Genomic DNA, 14,254 nt, shown 5'->3' on the forward strand with positions numbered 1-14,254 from the left:
TCAGTGGTGGCAGAGGACAGGACAAGGAGTAATGGTCTCAAGTTGCAGTGGGGGAGGTTTAGGTTGGATATTAGGAAAAACTTTTTCACTAGGAGGGTGGTGAAACACTGGAATGCATTGCCTAGGGAGGTGGTGGAATCTCCTTCCTTAGAAGTTTTTAAGGTCAGGCTTGACAAAGCCCTGGCTGGGGTGATTTAATTGGGGATTGGTCCTGCTTTTGAGCAGGGGGTTGGACTAGATGACCTCCTGAGGTCCCTTCCAACCCTGATATTCTATGATTCCTGCTGAGTCCATTTTCTTATCCCATAAACACTGTTTTATTTCCTCCTTGGACATATTCAGGAATTGCTCCCTGAGCCATCAAATCACAGATTCCTTCAAAGCTAGTTACACCCCTTCCTTTGACCAATTTATCTAACAGATCCTTTATCTGGTTTAGATAAGCCACATTACTTAGTCCAGGTCCTCTCTTAAGGGCTCTAAATTTTACTCTGTAAGTTTCAGGTGTAACTTGAAATTGCTTTGAAACCAAATCCTTAAATTTAGTATAGTTAGAGGCCTCATCAATAGGCATCTTATTGAATATGTCCAGAGCTCTTCCAGTCAATTTTGCAACCAATGTGGTCATCTTGTGAGCTTCAGGAATTTTATAGAGCATGCACAGTCTGTCAAAGGTGAGAAAATATTCAGCAATATCACTGTTATTCATCATACTGTGGACATAGTCACTCCCATTTGTGGATTGTTGGATAAGGATTGTTAGGGTTATCCGGTATATTCTGCTGAGCCTTTGCTTTCTCCATCTGCAGTGCATGCTTCCTCTCTTTTTCCTTTGCCTCCATTTCTCTCCTGTGGGCAGCCTCTTTGGCTTTTTCTGCTTTGGGTTCTGTCATGTTAGCCTCTCTGTTTTTAACTAACTTTATACCTGAGAATTAAAAAAAAAACAAAAAAAAACCTGGCTTGTAGAATTTTTGTGCTGTAATGTGATAGCTATGTTCTTTGATAGCTATTCTCAGCCTACAGAAAAATCCTTTGTCTCCAAGCAAATATGATTCCCAGGTGGCAACTATAATTACATTGTGAGGGAAACATTGCTGAATCCATTTAAGAAGTGTTTTTTTTTATGTTGTATCTTTCTAGTTTCCTCCATATTTAAGAGCCTCCTCCCCTCCCCCCCCAATTTGGGGGAATGGTGTCTCCCAGGTGTTAAAATCATCTAGCCTTTAATTGGCAGATACACCCCCTTATCCTGCATTGTTTGGGGCTTAGTCCCCATATGGGGCTGCTTTGTGTGTGATTGTCCGCCTCCTTCCTGAAGCAGAATGCATAATTGCTAAACCACTCCATCCCATATAACAACCCTACTGCATTAACCCCTCACGTTCCCACCACTGCATTCACACCAAGGGATCCCAAATGCTCTGTGACAGACTGACAATGTTCTGAACAAACCTTATAGAATTAAGATGAACTTTACTGAAATAAATCCGACCTTACTGAATTAGGTTTAATCCCTTTGGGTACATTGTGTTAAAAATGCAATTGTGTATGTGTTTATTGTGGCATTATACATCTCTTTTTCCAGTATGAGGGAGATGTGAATGTAATTCCTTCACTTATCAGCCCTTTGAAACCGCTGCCTGGAGAGTGTCGCATAAACTAATTCAAATGGGATTTTCCAGACAAAGAAAAGACTTTGGGATAAATTACCAAGGTTTAGACCGACTCAGGGCCTTCTTCTTGACTCAGCAAATGGACAAGACCCCTGGTCCATGGAAAGCTTAAATCCTTAGGGAAGGGTTGAAAGGGCTCTGACCTACAGAGGCTCCATAAGACTGGGTACTGGTTCTGAGCAGAAGCTGTGATGAACCTGAAGCCACAAGGAAACTTCTTGAGTGGAAGGGCTAATCTCTGGCCAGAGTCCATGTTAGAGTGGGGATGAACTCTGATAAGCTTATTAGCATGCCTGTAGGTTCTTTTATTGGTTTTAATAAGTTTTCTCTGTAATGCATTTTACCTTAAGAATAAAATAGGCTTGCTTAGAAAGAGCTGTGTGATAACAGTGACTGCCCACAGTTAAAAGGTAATTGTCTCTGAAGAGAAAGCAAGCAGGCCTGCTGGGGCTGCCTGTCTCTGCTGGGACCAACACAGTAAAGGCAGGGAACTAGACCATCTAGAAATGCCCTGATCAGGAGGGAGAGAGATGCGGGTCTCCCCCCAAAAGAGGCAACAGTCTGGGTGCCAGAAGCTTGAGAGTTGAGGAGATGCCTGACATGCACCTCATGGTAGGAAGTAGCCCAGGGAATGTAGTAGAAGTTGGTGCTTATTCCCTTAATGGGAAATCCCCTGGCTTCATAGCATCCTGGGTTGGAACCCAGTGGAGCAAGGTGGGCCTGCGTTGCTCCCCCCCCACTTGCTTGTTTGCCTGCAAGCCCATCCAGGAGGCTCAGGGGCCATAACCTGTTTGGTTGCTTTGCCCCACCTGGGAGCTACAAACTGACTGTTTGTCCTGCCCTAACGGAGGGTGAGAAACCCCAGTTGCTGTTGCTTGCCCCAACCAGGAGGCTCAGGGGCCATAGACTGCTTGTTCACTCGCCCTGCCTGGGGGGCTACAGACTGACTGTTCTGCTCTGCCCTGCCCTGCCCTTCCCAGAGGGTCAGAAACCCCCATTGTTGCTGACTGCCACAGCCAGGAGGCTTGCAGGCGACAGACTGCTTGTTCTGCCCTACCTGGGGGCCATGGCTGGATTATTTGCTTGACCCTGCCAGGAGTTCTGAGGCCACCTTGTTACAATTATTTGATCCCACAGGGAGTCCAGATAATTGTGTGATGGGGTGTACCAATCCCACACTGGGCCAATAGGGGCAGCCCCACTCAACAAACGGCCCCCCATCACAGATCACCTAAAATTTTCCTAACTTTTTATCTTAGACTGATCCTGCAAAGACTTATGTATCTGTATAACATCATGTCCTGTGCTCCAAGAGTACTATTCACAACGTACAACATGAAGCATAAGTGTAAATATTTGTAGGATCAGGACCTAATTATGTGATTTAATATCCCTTCTGATTTTGGCCCATTTTCTGACATCGGATATTAACATAATATCTTCTCGGATTTTTCCAAGTTTCCTCTCTAATTATCAATTTGAAAAAAAATTACTTTCAATGCTTTCCCCTTTAATTCTTGGACACCTATGTCAAATCCCCTATAATAGAGGGAATATTTGAATGTAAGATACTGTGAAGAAAAGGAGACCCTGGGGAGCATGGATGGAGAATATGAGTGCAAGAGAAGATTAGATGGGAAATGGAGAGAGACAAGACAGTGATAAGGGAGAGATACAATTGCAGTTACCCTACCCAATGGGATAGAAGAGGATGAGGGGGCTGCTCCACTCGGCACCTAGTGGGGAAACTGGCACCCTGACAGCAGGATTGTCTGGCTATGTAGACTCCCTCCTCAGGCCCTACGCTACCAGCACTCCCAGCTACCTTCGAGACACCACTGACTTCCTGAGGAAACTACAATCCGTCGGTGATCTTCCTGATAACACCATCCTGGCCACTATGGATGTAGAAGCCCTCTACACCAACATTCCACACAAAGATGGACTACAAGCCATCAAGAACACTATCCCCGATAATGTCACAGCTAACCTGGTGGCTGAACTTCGTGACTTTGTCCTTACCCATAACTATTTTACATTTGGGGACAATGTATATCTTCAAATCAGCGGCACTGCTTTGGGTACCCGCATGACCCCACAGTATGCCAGCATTTTTATGGCTGACTTAGAACAACGCTTCCTCAGCTCTCATCCCCTAAAACCCCTACTCTACTTGCACTATATTGATGACATCTTCATGGAAAAGAATCTCTTGAGGAATTCCACCATCATTTCAACAATTTCCATCCCACCATCAACCTCAGCCTGGTCCAGTCCACACAAGAGATCCACTTCCTGGACACTACAGTGCTAGTAAACGATGGTCACATAAACACCACCCTATACCGGAAACCTACTGACCGCTATTCCTACCTACATGCCTCCAGCTTTCACCCTGACCACACCACACGATCCATTGTCTACAGCCAAGCTCTGCGGTACAACCGCATTTGCTCCAACCTCTCAGACAGAGACAAACACCTACAAGATCTCTATCAAGCATTCTTACAACTACACTACCCACCTGCAGAAGTGAAGAAACAGATTGATAGAGCCAGAAGAGTTCCCAGAAGTCATCTACTACAGGACAGGCCTAACAAAGAAAATAACAGAACGCCACTAGCCGTCACCTTCAGCCCCCAACTAAAACCTCTCCAACGCATTATCAAGGATCTACAACCTATCCTGAAGGATGACCCAACACTCTCACAAATCTTGGGAGACAGGCCAGTCCTTGCCTGCAGACAGCCCCCCAACCTGAAGCGAATACTCACCAGCAACCACATACCGCACAACAGAACCACCAACCCAGGAACCTATCCTTGCAACAAAGCCCGTTGCCAACTGTGCCTACATATCTATTCAGGGGACACCATCACAGGGCCTAATAACATCAGCCACACTATCAGAGGCTCGTTCACCTGCACATCTACCAATGTGATCTATGCCATCATGTGCCAGCAATGCCCCTCTGCCATGTACATTGGTCAAACTGGACAGTCTCTACGTAAAAGAATAAATGGACAGAAATCAGATGTCGAGAATTATAACATTCATAAACCAGTCGGAGAACACTTCAATCTCGCTGGTCACGCGATTACAGACATGAAAGTTGCGATATTACAACAGAAAAACTTCAAATCCAGACTCCAGCGAGAGACTGCTGAATTGGAATTCATTTGCAAATTGGATACAATTAACTTAGGTTACCTTGCATAATGACTTAGCCACTCCCAGTCTCTATTCAAGCCTATTTCCCTTTGTTTTCCTACCCCCCCCCTCCTCAGACGTTCTTGTTAAACCCTGGATTTGAGCTGGAACTGTCCTACCTTGATTATCATACACATTGTAAGGAGAGTGATCACTTTACATAAGCTATTACCAGCAGGAGAGTGGGGTGGGGGGAGAGAGAACCTTTTGTAGTGATAAACACCCATTTTTTTCATGATTTGTGTGTATAAAAACAAACATCTTCTGTATTTTCCACAGTATGCGTCCGATGAAGTGAGCTGTAGCTCACGAAAGCTTATGCTCAAATAAATTGGTTAGTTGCTGAGGTGCCACAAGTCCTCCTTTTCTTTTTGCAAACGCACACTGTGGGAGGTGGACAGATACACATATTCTGCTCCTTATTTATCATGTGAAAAATCTTTTTTAAGACAAACTCAGGGTTCAGGGGTCTGATGCCTGACTGTTTGGGGTTGGCAGTACGGGAAACTTTGTATATTTTAACAACTTATAGAAGCAAGAAGTGTATGCTGAAGTACCCAAGGATATCAGGATCCAGAAGATCCTCACATAATGATCCCCAGGGAATATGCATTTGCTACTTCTGTGAAAGACCAGGGCATACTAGCCAAGAAAGGAGGAGATCACAGTCCCAGGCATTCGAAACCAAAGGGGCATCAGGAATAGTTGGCCCATCAACAGAAGGCCAAGCAGAGGCAGGATTCCTAGGCCTGTCCTTGGTGGAAAATCAGTCTGCCTACAGTACTGAAAGGAAGTGCCAGCATATCTAGCAACTTCTGTGAATGAGCCTTTGGAGACTAACTGCTGAAGTACTTAGAGCAGGGAAGAAAACCAGTGTTGGTTTGATACTGGCTCAGAAGTCACCACCATTACTGAGTCACCTTTTACAAAATGGTTTGTACATCTAACAGCAGCTAATGGAATGGCAATCCCAGTGGGGGGATGCCTTGAAGTAGACATAGAATACATGGGTCAGACGCTGCCAGGAAAAAGCATCTTCATACTGAAAGACGAAGTCTCTGAAGGACGTAATCTGGGAGATGGAGTCCCCAGGATGGTAGGGATGTACATCATTAGTGAGCTGAAGGAGCTACTCTTGCCAGGAGAAGGAACTAGGAGGATGAAGTATCCTAGGCACTCCAGCTGAAGACAGGTTCTAGGTAATCCATATTTCTGGGTTGTGACAGCCTTCAGGGATGGGGTGTTGGTGGTGTAGTGGTTAGCAGAGCTGCCATCTAAGCAGTAGGCATGGATTCAATTCCCAGCCACCACAGTGTCGTCTTCAGCTCTTTCCCATCTTGTATCACAACAATTGTAGTGTTGCAAAGCAGAGAGAGGAGAAGAGCTCTTCAGCACCACCCCTGCTTTGTGGTGCAATGGAAAGGGTGTTGGACTTTTAAGAATAGTTTAGTGAGGAGGGCCAGTCATTCAAAAATTGTAGGTTCAAATCCCACCAGCATTTCTTTAGTGGCTACTCTGGTAGATTTTATGGAATAGGCAACCACTTGAATGTGGCCAACTGGGCCAAACACAAGGGAAGAAAGGCAGAGCTTGCAAACAGTACATGGCTCCCTCCACTTTCAGAGCGATGGGCTCAGCTCTTTTCCTGCCTCAGGGTGTAGCTAAAATATATTTTGGGGAGCCCAGCAGAGCGCGTGGGATCCTGTTATGGTGGAGAGCATATTGAGAGGGCAGGGCTCAGCCAAAGACACAGCTGGAACCCTGACCCCTCAAGTATAAAATACCCCAACACTTCCCCTTCCCTTCTGGCACCACCAAAATCCAGCTGCAGGTTGAACTGGCTGTGGGATTTCCCCTTCACATCCTGTTACCCCTCTGTCCCACCCCAGAGCCAGCTGCATCTCAGCAGTGGCAAGCGAGCCCAAGGCAGCAGTGCTGTGCGGCTGGTCCCCAGCTGCCCCACCCCAGAGGCGGCTGCATTTCACTGTGAGCCTGTGACCCTGCTACCATACACCAGAGGTGCCAAATTGGGTCTCTGAGCCTGTGGGCCATGCCCTGGGATCCCGCCAGCCACCTTGAACCTGGGTCCTATGCGTGCACGGCCCAGCAAGCTTGCTGCTGCCAGGGTAAATAACCCCAGGTGACTGATCCCTGGCTGGTGCTCTCAGCACTGTAGACAAGAACCGCTTGACTCCAGCATCAGCAGATTCCTCCCTTGCACTGAGCTGGGAACTGCAGTAAGAGCCACAGATCAATGCCTGCAGCAGGGAGCCGGGCAGGTGCATCTATGTAGCTAGGGGTGTGGGGGGGTGTCCCTCAGGTTCTGCAGGTGCACCCACCGTGGAGCTCCAAGAGAGCCACTTCTTAGCCACCACCGAGAATGTGATCGTGGCCTCCATGAACTACTGGCTGGAGGTGCTGGGCCTCCTGTCTCTGCCCCAGGCTGCCCTGGGGAACGCTGGCCTGTGGGACCAGCGCCTAGTGCTGTGCTGTCTGTGGGAGAAAGTGGCCACATTTGGTGGGGACCCAGCCCATTTGACACTCTTCAGCCACAGTGCTGGGGCTGCCTCAGTCGGCTTCCATCTCCTCTTGCTGGGGAGCCGCTCCCCTCTTTGCCCATGCCGTTCTGCAGCGTGGTGTCCCCGCCTGTTCCTGGGCCTGGTTTAGCCCAGAAGCCACCCAGGAGGTAGGCTGTAGGGTGACCAGACAGCAAATTTAAAAATTCAGGACAGGGGTTGGGGGGTAATAGGAGCCTATATAAGAAAAAGACCCCAAAATTGGGACTGTCCCTATAAAATCAGGACATCTGGTCACTCTACTAGGCTGTGCCGATCTCAATGACACTGCCCACGTGGGCAGCCTGTGAGGGAAGGAGCCATGAGACTTTGGGAAACACAGTGTGTCCATGCCAACTGTAGAAAGGGATTTCCTGCCCTATGTGCCACCGAGACTTTTGGAGTCTATACCCCTCCTGGCTGGCGTCACAGCCAACGAAGGCTCCTACATGGTCATCAGTGCCCTTAGCTTCACTGGGATGAACGCCAGCCACATGAGTTGCGAGGAGCTCCTGGAGGTGCTGAGGGTGACAACGCCAGGGCTGCCATGGGACCCTGTCCAGGCAGTGGTACAGCCAGGAGGCGCAGTGCCCAGCGTGGTGCCGCTGCACCATGGCTCAGATCATCAGTGATGATCATGTGGTGTTCCCCATAGCCAAGATGGCCAGGCGGAGGCTGGTGGTCTCATGTACGTACACCTTCACCGTCTGCCCTGGCAGCTTATCTTCCCCCAAACGGATGGGGGTGCCGCACGGCTCTGAGGTTCCCTACCTGTTTGGGACCCTGGTGTCCATGGTGGGAGCCAACCACATGCATGGAGGCTGAGGCCAGGCTGAGCCTCAGGGTGATGCGGTACTGGGTGGAGTTCGCCCAGAGCAGGCAAGGGAACCTCTAAGAAGTTGTGACCCTGAGTGCTGCCCTTGGGTTTCAGCTCCCAAGCCACCAGCCCCTGTTTGTCTTACAGCTGATGCTAATGCCAACCAGCCTGGATCCAACTGCACTTTCAGCTTCTCTCCACCTTCAGCTTACACCAGGGGAGGGCAAACTATGGCCCGTGGGCCACGTCCAGCCCGCTAGCCGATTCAGTCTGGCCCTCAAGCTCTTGCTGGGGAGCGGGGTCAGGGGCTGCTCTGCGTGCATGCCGCAGCTCCGTGTGGTCCCAGAAGCAGCGGCATGTCCCCCTTCCAGCTCCACAGGCTGCCTCTGCCCCACGAGCCACTCCTGCAGGTCCTACTGGCTGGGAACTATGGCCAATGGGAGCTGCAGGGGTGGCGCCTGTGGACTGGGCAGCACACAGAACCGCCTGGCTGCACCTCTGCATAGGAGCTGGAGAGGGAAACATGCCACTGCTTCCGGGAGCTGCTTGAAGTAAGTGCCACCCAGAGCCTGCACCCCTAACCCCCTCCTGGGCCCCAAGCCCCTGCACTCTGGCCCTGATCCCCCTCCAACCCTCCAAACCCCTGGCCCCATCCCAGAGCACCCTAGCCTGCACCCTCAGACAGAGCCCTCACCCCAATCCCCTCCCTCAGCCTGGAGCCTCCTCCCACATTCTGATCCCCTTAGTCCCAGCCTGGAGCACTCTGGCCCTGATCCCCCTCCCACCCACATTCTGAACCCCTTAGTCCCAGCCTGGAGCACCCTCCTTCACCCCAAACTCCTCATCCCCAGCCCCACCCCAGAGCCTGCACCTCCAGCCGGAGCCCTCATCCACCCTGCACACCAACCCCCTGCCCCAACCCAGAGCCCTCTCCCGCAACCTGAACACTTCATTTCTGGCCCTAGCCCAGAGCCTGCACCCCCAGCCAGAGCCCGCACCCCCAGCCAGAGCCCTCACACCATCCAGCACCCCAACCCCAATTTTGTGAGCATTCATGGCCCGCTATACAATTTCCATACCCAGATGCAGTCCTTAGGCCAAAAAGGTTGCCCACCCCTGGCTTACACTCTAATTTGGTGTCCCCAGGGCTAAGGAATGGAGTTAATTATTACTAAATCACAACATCCCTGTTCAAACTTTTGTTTTTTCCCTCAGCCCCCTACCAACCACAGCTAGTACCATGAACAAAGCAACATTTTTTCTTCTCAGCCAGAAATCAGGCATAAGCCTAGGTCTGACTACCCAGCCTAGGCCTATTGACTCCCAGGTTAGGGTGAGCCATGCTCCCCACTCTCTAATACCCACAGGCTCTCAGCCTTTCTGCCCCGTTTGTGACCCTGTGCTCACACAGCCAATGAGAGAAAAATTGTGAGGGTGGAAGCTGGGGAAAGCCTGATTGTGCAGCTACAGGGTACTGCATAGAGCTTGGGATATCTATGTAAATTATACTCACCAGCTGGTCCTGAGCCCTTCCCCCTTCCCCATCGGAGCCAGAGAACTATTTCAGATCAAACCTGCAGCCAATATGAGGGTGGCTACCATCTCCCTGCTTTGCCTCCAGAGGGCAGCCTGCGACTTCAGCTCTGTGAAAAAGAACATGGAGGGGTGGCCATTTTGGAAGAGGGAAAAACTGGGTTGTTTGGCTCTTGATCCTTCCTTGCTCATGGGAAGCCTCAATGAGACCTGGCTGGAGGCTGTGGGTAGTTGGGTATGTCCTTGTCCCTCTCTGCTGCTACCTACTGGAGTGAAGGACACCTGGTTGGGGCATCCTCCTGTCTGCCCCCTTGTGGCTGGAATTCATTCCATTCCCCCCACTATGCTGACCCATTATTGCATTTCCCCTCAGGAACCCCACAGGGGCAGGAGGCAGTGGGAAGCAGTGGGCTCTTTACAATGCCATGGAGAAGATTGTTTTCCATATCGGAATGGAACTGCTCCAGGTGGAGGGGACATCGCCCACCCAGCTCTGTGGTTTCTTGACACCATTGGTCCCAGAGTACCAGCGGCTCAAGGGTGAGTGGCACGATTCGGGGCACAGTCTGGAGCAGTGAGGGGCTGTCACCCTGTAACCCTGAGTGCCTGAGCCAGCCAGTCCCCCAAGCCTGGCGACGGATTGGAACCAGTGCTCCCTAGAGGGAAAAGAACCCCATAATATGCTCCCATCTGCCAGTTCCCTCTTTCCATAGAGATGGGGGATATTCTGGCCTCCAGGCAAAACCTGGGGATAATTCTCCCATCCCTGGGCCTCTGGAATTCACATGCCAAGGGCCACCTCTTGACTCTAGGCCTGGCTTTTTGGTGGTTGGAAAGTAACCCCCCATGCCTCTCTTTTAGCCCAGCCCAAAGGAACCTCCAGCAGGGGAGACAGAACGTGAGGAGGACTGAGCTCTGTGGAGAAACACAAGATCTGCAGCAGAAAAAGCCCAGATCCCCCTCTGCCATCTCAGCTATGGGAGTTAGTCCCTTATTCTCATGGGTATTTGGGTGCCGAATGGGAGTTTGCTGCCTAAATAGCTTTGAGGATCTTGGCCTAACTCTTCGAGCTTGGCATCGGTAGCATTTTTGTCGTAGTAATGCTGGCTGGCTACTAGATGCAGACAAGATCTGGCACACTCATCCCTCTTCCTAGTATCCCTACAGTGATACATTTATGTGCAGTATATAAATATGCCCCAACTGTCACGGTGGAGGGGGAGTGGTCCCCTGGTCAACAGAGGAGACAAAGGAGGGATGCGATCACATTTTCATATCCCTGCTTGCCAGTGCATCAAGTTAATAGCCGAAGTTAGCTGTCTCAAAGCCCAGCTTTGTCAGTGCAATAAATTTGTTAGTGCACTGGTAAAGCAGCAATGAGCAGCACTGTTGTAGTCTAACGGTATTAGCTCACAACACTATGAGATAATTTTCTTTTTTGCAAGTGAGTCTCATTACAGGTTTTATTCTAAACAAATCCAAGCATAATTTAAGAACAGCCATACTGGGTCAGCCCAGCGGTCCAGCTAGCCCAGTATCCTGTCTTACGACAGTGGTGCCAGATGTTTCAGAAGGAATAGACAGAAGAGGGCAATTATTGCATGATCCATCCCCTGTTGTCTAGTCCCACGATCTGGCAGTCAGAGGTTTAGGGGCACCCAGAGCATGGGGTTGTGTCCCTGACCAGCTTGGCAAATAGCCATTGATGGACCGATCCTCCATTAACTTATCTAGTTATTTTTTTAACCCAGTTATACTTCTGGCCTTCACGACCTCCCCTGGCAATGAGTTCCACAGGTTGACTGTGTGTTGTGTGAAGAAATACTTCCTTTTGTTTGTTTTAAACCTGCTGCCTCTTAATTTCACTGGATGATTCCTGGATCTTGTGTTATGTAAAGGAGTAAATAATTCCTTATTCACTTTCCCCACACTGTTTATGATTTTATAGATGGCTCTCATATCCCTCCTCAGTTGTCTCTTTCTAAGCTGAACAGTCCCAGTCTTTTTCAATGTCTCTTCTTATGGAAGCTTTCCATACCTCTAATCATTTTTGTTGCCCTTCTCTGTACCTTTTCCGGTTCTCATATATCTTTTTGGAGATGGGGTGACCAGAACTGCACCCAGTATTCAAGCTGTGAGCTCACCATGGATTTATGGAGTTATTATATTTTTTGTCTTATCTGTCCCTTTCCTAATGATTCTTAACATTCTTCTGTTAGCTTTTTAAAACTGCTACTGCACATTGAGTGAATGTTTTCAGAAAATGCTCCACAATGATTCTAAGACCTCTTTCTTGACAGGTAACAGCTAATTTAGACCCTCTTATGTTAGCTATATAGTTGGGAATATGTTTCAATGTTTATTATTTTTAGATTCATTTTTTCCACTGTATATTGTTGAACCATACCTCCTTTTAAAACATTCCTATTATTAAAACTATCAGACTACAAAACAAGCCCCCTAAAACACCTGTTAGTTGCGTCTCACTATCCAACACGTGGCCACTCACTCCCAGGTTAGGGTAGACCTTTTTCACCATTCACCAGTTTTCACGTGTTCTCATCCCTGCAGTCACATGGTGAACGTGACAAAGATCATGAGTGTGGAACACAGGGAAAGCCTCAACTGTGCAGCTTTGGGTGCTTGGAGGAGATGCAAATATAGAGATCCTCGGAGGTACATGCAAATTTCACCTGCCACCTCTTCCCCCTGTACCCTCATGGGGGAGCTAGAGAACAGTGCATGAAAAGTAGCCCAGTGGCAGGTAGGAAGGTGGCTTCCACCTGCCATTTCACCTCCAGAGGGTAGTTTAGCTGCTTGTCCCACAGGCCGACTCAGCCATCTTTGCTATAGGCAACATCCCTGCTACTTGCCCATTTGCTTCTCTGGGAGAAATGGGAAGAAGTGGATGTATTTACAAGGAGCAGCCTCACTGTAGCCTGCAAGGGACCTAAGCAGATGGCAGCCATTATAACTCAGGGCAACTTGTATCTTCACTAGCATCAAGAATAATAGGACTGTGGCCATTCTGAGTGAGGGCATAGTTTCTTCAGTGAACAATGGGAGGTGGTGGCCATCTTTGCTAGGGGCAGCCTCATTTCTACCAGTAAGGACTGTAGGCAAACAGCAGGCATCATAATTCAAGACAGGTTGTGGCTTTAGTTCCACTGAGAACAATGGGAGATGGTGGCCTTTAGTCAGGGCAACATGTGCCTTCATCCTATGTGGAAGGATGTGAGATGGCAGCCATCTTAACTGAGGGCAAAGTGTGGCTTCAGCCTTCCTCCTGTTAAGGAAAAGTTAGCACATATGACTCCATTTTGGTTTGGGGCCTACCATTGTTTAAATGCCAGCACATCATACACCAGGAGGAGCAACCCTTGGATACTGAATCCCTGTGAAAATCCTCCTCCTTGTCTCCAGCCTTCCTTGACTCCCAGTATCTGGTTTTTGTCAGTCTCTAACTCCCTGTCTTTTGGCCTTGACGTGAGGCCTCCCATCCTGATAATAAAGGTTACTGATGCATGGCTTTAGGACCATGCTGTGTAATTAACATACTGGTATAGCACGAGGAATGCACCAAGCAGGGATAGGTGGAAGATAAGACAAGGGTTTGTTTATTGGCTAAGGTTTCCGATGCACGAGGGCAACATGCTTTGCTAAAAAGTATATAACCTTTGTATAATCTGTATTCAGGGTCCCCTCCTGGCTAGCAGGGGGGCACCACGCTTGAGCGTAATAAACTTAGTGTCTTTTGGGAACTCTGCAGTTGTGGACTTTGTTTATGTTTCTCAGCCTAGATTTGAACTGTGCGTGACCTATCAGGTATAATTTGCAGCATTTGTGTGCGTGACCTATCAGGTATAATTCACAGCATTTGTGTGCGTGTCCTACCAGGTGTAATTCGTAACAGTTTTGGAGACCACGAAGGGACTCTAGGCTCGCCCCAACAAGCGAGACTACACTCCTTCTCTCGGACAGCTCCAGCCGGCACAGGGTGAGTTCACCTTTGAGAACTCTGAGGAGGGAGGAGTGTGAGCCATCACTTAGGTGATAAGGTGGCACATTTGGTGTCCTTTTGGTAGCCCATTATGGGTTCTGGGCAGAGTGTAAGTAAGGGGACCCCTTTGGCTGAAATTCTCGAGAATTGGGGGAATATTTCTGGTACCCATGAGTTAGGTTAAAAAAAAAAAAAAAAAAAAAAAGCTGTAATCTTGTGCAAGGTTGAGTGGTGTTAGCTGCTGCCTTGGAGGCTCCTTCGGGAAACCAGCATTGGCAAGGGCACGGAGAGATGAGGGGAAGGGGGCGTGGACGGGGGACAGGAGGAGAGGGAGGTAGGGATAAAATGAGGGACGGAAATTGTAATTATTGTAAGCAACCAGGGCACTGGAGGAGGGAGTGTCCCCTGCTTCCCCGAGGGGCTCCTTGGAAAAGCCAGGTAGAGGCTAATCCTTCTTTTCCCCCTA

General features: G+C 49.1%; 1 pseudogene; it reads left to right on the forward strand.

The window, feature by feature from the left end:
• The first annotated feature begins 5,889 nt into the window (after positions 1–5,889).
• Positions 5,890–14,052, forward strand: LOC144273978 (acetylcholinesterase-like; annotated as a pseudogene).
• The last annotated feature ends 202 nt before the right edge of the window (positions 14,053–14,254 follow it).

This window comes from Eretmochelys imbricata, chromosome 14 (genome assembly GCF_965152235.1).
Source record: "Eretmochelys imbricata isolate rEreImb1 chromosome 14, rEreImb1.hap1, whole genome shotgun sequence".
Classification (NCBI taxonomy): Eukaryota; Metazoa; Chordata; order Testudines; family Cheloniidae; genus Eretmochelys; species Eretmochelys imbricata.